General features: G+C 45.9%; 2 non-coding genes across 2 annotated transcripts; both read right to left on the reverse strand.

Moving 5' to 3' along the window:
* Positions 1-225: 225 nt before the first annotated feature.
* Positions 226-342, reverse strand: LOC121144214. The gene has a single exon (XR_005881533.1). It is a non-coding gene; the product is annotated as a U5 spliceosomal RNA (small nuclear RNA).
* A 3,283-nt stretch (positions 343-3,625) lies between these two features.
* LOC121144213 lies at positions 3,626-3,741 on the reverse strand. The gene has a single exon (XR_005881532.1). It is a non-coding gene; the product is annotated as a U5 spliceosomal RNA (small nuclear RNA).
* Positions 3,742-6,471: the final 2,730 nt, after the last annotated feature.

Here is a 6,471-nt window from a genome sequence, read left to right on the forward strand (position 1 = left end):
GTGTCTACTCTTTTTTTTTTTTGGTCTTTTTTTTTTTTTTTTTTTTTTTGGTTTTTCGAGACAGGGTTTCTCTGTGGCTTTGGAGGCTGTCCTGGAACTCACTTTGTAGACCAGGCTGCTTGAACTCACAGAGATCCGCCTGCCTCTGCCTCCCGAGTACTGGGATTAAAGGCATGCGCCACCAACGCCCGGCTTTGTCGTGTCTACTCTTAAACCAATAAAAGTAGCCCTGCATAAAGCAGGACCTCAAAAAATTGAGCTAAGACTCAGAGTTGTTCCTCTCCACGGAAATCTTTAGTAAAAGGCGAAAGATTTATACGATCTGAAGAGAAACCAGAGTATGACCTGTGCAGGCCGCCCACCGTTCTCCACCGTCTGTAACTCCTATATAACCGATGGGAACTAGCTGCACAAATCAAGCCGTCATTGACGTCTGCTTTCAGTTCACATTCAATCTCTGGATGCGGCTTCGCTCTCAAGAAAGAAAAAGGAAACAGGAAAAGAGCTCATACTTTTAAATGAAAGCGCCGATCTCTGCGCAATGCATTATGGGTATGTAAAATACGTTTAGTCACAAGCCAGGGTTCCAAAACGCCAGCCTTTATCCCTGGACTAGTGCTGGGCCACCACCAGGGGGCCAACCTCTTGTACAAAGCGAGTTCCAGGCCAGCTAGGGTTACAAAGAGCCTGTCTCAAAATAAACAGAGACCTTGACAATTGTCTTGATCATTCACTTGTCACAAATGTGCTGAGCAGTAGCTGTGCTTGCCCCGGGACACAGGCCTGTGGGCTGAGTGGAGATCACAACCTTGGGACGTGGAGGCCAGGCACTAGCAGGTCCAGAAGAGATAAGGTGGTAACCCTGATGTTTTCCTGGAAGGCACCAGGAAGTCACAGGAAAGCTGTAAAGCAACTCGGGAGAGTGAGGCAGGAGGATTGCCAGGAATTCAACACCATGGTGGTCTATATAGAAAGTCTATGCTAGCCTGGGATATAGAGTGTGATTATCTCCAAAACTAGAAGAAGGAGAGGAGAACCATAGTCAACAGAAGGAAAGAACAACTCTAAGATGGAAAACATGACCAGATTAGGAGACATGACACAGTAGGGTTCAGTTCCCAGAAACCACATGGTGGCTCACAACCCTCCCTACCCTCTGCTGAGTTCCATGGGAGCCAGGCACACACAGACATACATGATGACCATAACGTTTTGGTTGTCCTCCTTTTTATTTATTATTTACATTCCAGTCCCGGTTCCCCAGTAGTCAGTCTGGAGTCAGTGACCTCTCACTACTCAGGTCAGCTGATTCTGTGCATTTCCCCATCATGGTCTTGACTCCTTTGTTCATTATCCCTCTCACTTTCATTGTACTTCGGGAGCTCATCCCAAGGGTTACTGTGGGTCTCTGCATCTGCTTCCATCAGTTTCTGGAAGAGGGTTCAAGCTTCTCTGGGTTTTTTTTTTTTTTTTTTTTTTTTTTGGTTTTTCGAGACAGGGTTTCTCTGTGGCTTTGGAGGCTGTCCTGGAACTTGCTCTTGTATACCAGGCTGGCCTCGAACTCACAGAGATCCGCCTTTTGATTGCTGGATTTTAAGTGGCCAAATATGGGATTAGACCTTGGTGGCTAGATTTAGGAATGTAATCTACCGGTTTTTGAGCAAGGTAGAGAGAATGGGGGAGAAGGCAAGGCCTGGCAGAGCCACATGCTCAAGTGGACTAGTGTCCCTTCACTATCTAGCTTCGCCCTCAGCCCATGGCCACAGCATGGGTCCACTTGAGTAAGCAGAGTAGCAGCACTTCCTCTGCTACTAGTGACCCAAAGCCTGTCCTCCTCCATTCCAAGCAGACCCTTCACTGGGGCTTGAGGCCTCTCTACCTGTCTGTCTCTCTATTGGTTTACTCCTAAAACAAGTTGCTAGCTAGCAAGTTCCAGAGATCCACCTGCCTTTTTCTACTGTCAGCCATCTCACCAGACACATGCTAGACCTGCATGTTGCTGCTGAGATCCAAACTTAGGTCCCTGTGCTTGAGCAGAGATCATTCCCCAGCTCCTAGATATATACCTTTTTAGACTTTATTAATTTATGTATTTATTTATATATTATGTATACAGGGTTCTGTCTGCATGTATGCCTGCACACCAGAGGAGGGCACCAGATCTCATGTGGTTGCTGGGAATTAAACTCAGGTCCTCTAAAAGAGCAGCTAGTGGTCTTAACCATTGAGGCATCTCTCCAGTACCTCTCCCCCCCCTTTTTTTAAACTTTATGTGCATTGGTGTTTTCCCTTCATGTATGTCTGCGTGAGGGTGTAGGATGCCCTGGACAGGAGTTTCAGACAGTTGTGAGCGGCCATGTGGGGTGCTGGGAACTGAACCTGGGTCCTCTAGAAAAGTCACTCTTGATCATTGAGCCATCTCTCCAGCCCAGCGTCTTTTCTTTTTTTTTTTTTTTTTTTTTTTTTTTTTTTGGTTTTTCGAGACAGGGTTTCCCTGTATTGTTTTGGAGGCTGTCCTGGAACTCACTCTGTATACCAGGCTGGCCTCGAACTCACAGAGATCCGCCTGCCTCTGCCTCCCAAGTGCTGGGATTAAAGGCGTGCGCCACCAACGCCCGGCTCTTTTTTTTTTTTTTTTTTTAAAGATCAGTAGTACTTGGTTTTACCTAGGTCTCTGGGCTATCTGGTCTCTAGTTCTTGGTTACTCAAGTAATGCAAGTAGTGTTAGGTATGGGTCCCCTCTTGATGAGAAAATACTGAAGGAAAGGATGTAATTATATCACTAGACCTAAGATAAATGATAAATGGGAACAATCACAAAGAACCACCAGGGCGTTTCCCTGCCATTCCTTACCGCATCCGCGGACCCAACAGAAAAAGTGCCCAAAGGAACGCCACGCCCCAAACTCCTCTTTCCACTTCCGTCTGCCTGAAGCCACACCCAAGGGGTGTGGCCTCCATTTCAGGTCAACAGACCAGATGCCTGCAAACTGCCACACCATTCTTGGCTTTGTTTAGTCTACAAAAGGCAACCAGGGGCCTGGAGAGATGGGTCAGCGGTTAAGAGCACTGACTGCTCTTCCAGAGGTCCTGAGTCCAATTCCTGGCAACCACGTGGTTCACAGCCACCTATAATGAGATCTGATACCCTCTGCCAGCATGCAGACAGAAGACTGCTTACTAAATAAAAGCAAAAGGCATCCAGAACTAGTAATTCAATAAAAAGCTTTCGCATAGTGACCCACACGTTTAAACTTTGTTTTAGCTTTGAGTTCCAAGAACTATGTAGTTCTTGCTCAAGGCATCAAACTCTCATTTAGTGAAGGTGACCAGCACCTCTTAAAACACAAGGTCAAGAAACCTACACCGCTCTTCGCTTGCTAAGAGAGCTTTAGCTCCCAAGAATACTGCTGCAAGTTGAAACGACCAAATAACCGAACCACCATATTGACAAACCCGGGAGAAGAAACCCTAGCCCATAACACAAAAACTAAAAAGACTTCAGTAACTAGTAAACATTAAACACTAAAAATAGATCGAAATTTCAAATTCGCACCATTAAGCAAATACTGAGAAGTACACAAATACATAACATAGTGAAGTCTGTTTTCAACCCAGTAGAAAGAGCCCTGCACAAGCAGGACCTCAAAAAATTAGATTAAGACTCAGAATTGTTCCTCTCCACGGAAATCTTTAGTAAAAGGCGAAAGATTTATACGATCTGAAGAGAAACCAGAGTATACTGAGAACTGCGGCCAAGATTTCTTGGGTAACTATGACTCCTATTTCGCTGATGGGAGCTAGTTCCATAAAGTAAACGATGACTCCTACTTTCTGCCCACACAATCTCTGAAACTGCATCACTAATAAAGAAAACAAAACCAGAAAGAAAGAAATAAAAGAGCTGCCCATTTAAATTTCACATTGCCTGGGTGCAATGCATTGTGGGTATGTAAATAGCGCTGTTTCACCAACCTCCAATATACGGAAATAACTATTTCATTTTCCCAGAGTAAATGTTGGGCCCACGCCAGGGGGCAGTGCAGAAGCCAAATTCATGGGATTAATGCCAGGTCCAACTACAAAAATCTTATAATTACACCAAGTAAAAATTCTTTTTCTTTTTTTTTGGGGGGGGGGAGCACGATATTTTGATTTTGCTTCTTGAAGTTTTGAGCCAGTGTCTCACTCACACGGTCCCCTAGGCTGGCGAGTCGGGCCTGGGAAGTTGAGCACAGATTCTCCTTGCTTCAACCTCATGAGCGCTGGGTACCCATTAGGGAGTTTCTTGTATCCCAGGCTGGCACTGAATTTGCCTCATCACCTAGGAAGATCTTGAATTCCTGATCCTCCTGTTTGCCTACTAAAAGTTGTGTAGGCATGTGCCCCCCACACCCAGTTTAAAGGTTCTTTTAATTAATTAAAAATAGCGGGGGCGTTGGTGGCGCACGCCTTTAATCCCAGCACTCGGGAGGCAGAGGCAGGCGGATCTCTGTGAGTTCAAGGCCACCCTGGTCTACCGAGCGAGTTCCAGGACAGCCTCCAAAACAATGCAGAGAAACCCTGTCTCGAAAAAACCAAAAAAAAAAAAAAATTAATTAATTAAAAATAAAACAGGGGCAGAGCTTGTCTAGCACCAAGACATAAATATAAAAAATAATCAAATCTTGAAACTTGCTTTTCTGGTACTTTTTTTTTTTTTTTTTGGTTTTTAGAGACATGGTTTCTCTGTAGCTTTGGAGGCTGTCCTGGAACTCGCTCTATAGACCAGGCTGGCCTCGAGTGCTGGGATTAAAGGCGTGTGCCACCAACGCCCGGCTCTGGTACATTCATTTTCTAAAAATGTATTGAGAACTAGCAGCATTCTTTTGCTCTAAAACACAGGACTGTGTGCCTAGCCACTGATGACGAAGTCTTTACTGATGCAGGCCAAGTTCTCAGGATCCAGAAGAGCAAGTTAGCAACTGCAGAGAGGCACCTGATGTTATGCCTTGTCGAGGAAAGGAAAGCTGAGGTGAAATTACACTCCGGGTGAGCTTTCCTAGGAGAGACAAAATCATAGCCATGGTGCCTGAACAGAGGACTTGAAGTGAGAGGACATAAGGGGAGACAGATAACGTAAGACAGGCAGAGGCAGAATGAGAGCGTCTCTTTTCCTCCTCCTCCTCCTCCTCCTCCTCCTCCTCCTCCTCCTCCTCCATCTCCTCCACCTCCTCCTCCCTCTTTCCTCCTCCTCCTTCGACAAGGTCTCTCAATATGTAGCCTTGACTGTTCTGGCCAGAGACTGGGGTCTTAAAGGGAGACAGACGACCCTCACTTCTGGAGGACAAAGGGAGATTCTTCTGACTCTTACAGGTTGTGGGGTAGATACTATATAATCTAGCCTGTTGTGACCTGAGTGCCAGGCGTCAAAAGGCAGGAAGACACTAAATTAAAAAGCAAAGTCTGTCCCTTGATCTGGGGCTCAGAGGCACTGGCCTTGCTGACAGTTGCAAGGAAGGGAGAGAGCTAAACTCTTCATAAGAGCTCTAAACTCGCCGGGCGTTGGTGGCACACGCCTTTAATCCCAGCACTCGGGAGGCAGAGGCAGGCGGATCTCTGTGGGTTCCAGGACAGCCTCCAAAGCTACAGAGAAACCCTGTCTCGAAAAACCAAAAAAAAAAAAAGAGCTGTAAACTCACAACACATCTGATCTACTCTGGCTCATAAAGAAAACGTTGTCTAGATGAATGGCCTCGATTCTGGGAAAGGGAGAGAAGAAACTGGGGGTCTGTGATCTGTTTTACCTTGATGGCAAGAGGAAGCTGCTGAAAAGCTATAAGCAATCCCAGGATTTGGGAGGATGAGGCAGGATTGTTCACAAGTTCAAAGCCATGTTGTTCTTCATAGTGAGTCCCAAGCCTGCCAGTCGGCTTTTTTGTTTTGCTTGATTTTTTTGGCCTTCTTTCCTTCCTTCCTTCCTTCCTTCCTTCCTTCCTTCCTTCCTTCCTTCCTTCCTTCCTCCTTTCTTCCCTCCCACCTCTTTCTTTTCTTTAATTTTTTTTTTTTTTTGGTTTTTCGAGACAGGGTTTCTCTGTGGCTTTGGAGGCTGTCCTGGAACTCACTTTGTAGACCAGGCTGGCCTCGAACTCACAGAGATCCGCCTGCCTCTGCCTCCCGAGTGCTGGAATTAAAGGCGTGCACCACCAACGCCCGGCTTTAATTTTTTTTTTTTGAGATAGGATTTCTCTGTGTTGCCCTGGCTGTCCTGGAATTCACTCTGTAGACCAGGCTGGCCTCAGATTCACAGAGATCTTGCTGCTTCTGTCTCCCAAGTGCTCCAGTCCTCCACCGTGTTCTTAATAAAATCATTTATTTTTATTTTATGTACTTTGGTGTTTGCCTGCATGTATGTGTGAAGATGTCAGATCCTCTGGAACAGGAAGTACAGGCAATTGTGAGCTGCCATGTCTGTGCTGGGAATTGAACCAG

The sequence above is a fragment of the Mesocricetus auratus genome, unplaced genomic scaffold (assembly GCF_017639785.1).
Source record: "Mesocricetus auratus isolate SY011 unplaced genomic scaffold, BCM_Maur_2.0 Super-Scaffold_100014, whole genome shotgun sequence".
NCBI classification, from domain to species: Eukaryota; Metazoa; Chordata; class Mammalia; order Rodentia; family Cricetidae; genus Mesocricetus; species Mesocricetus auratus.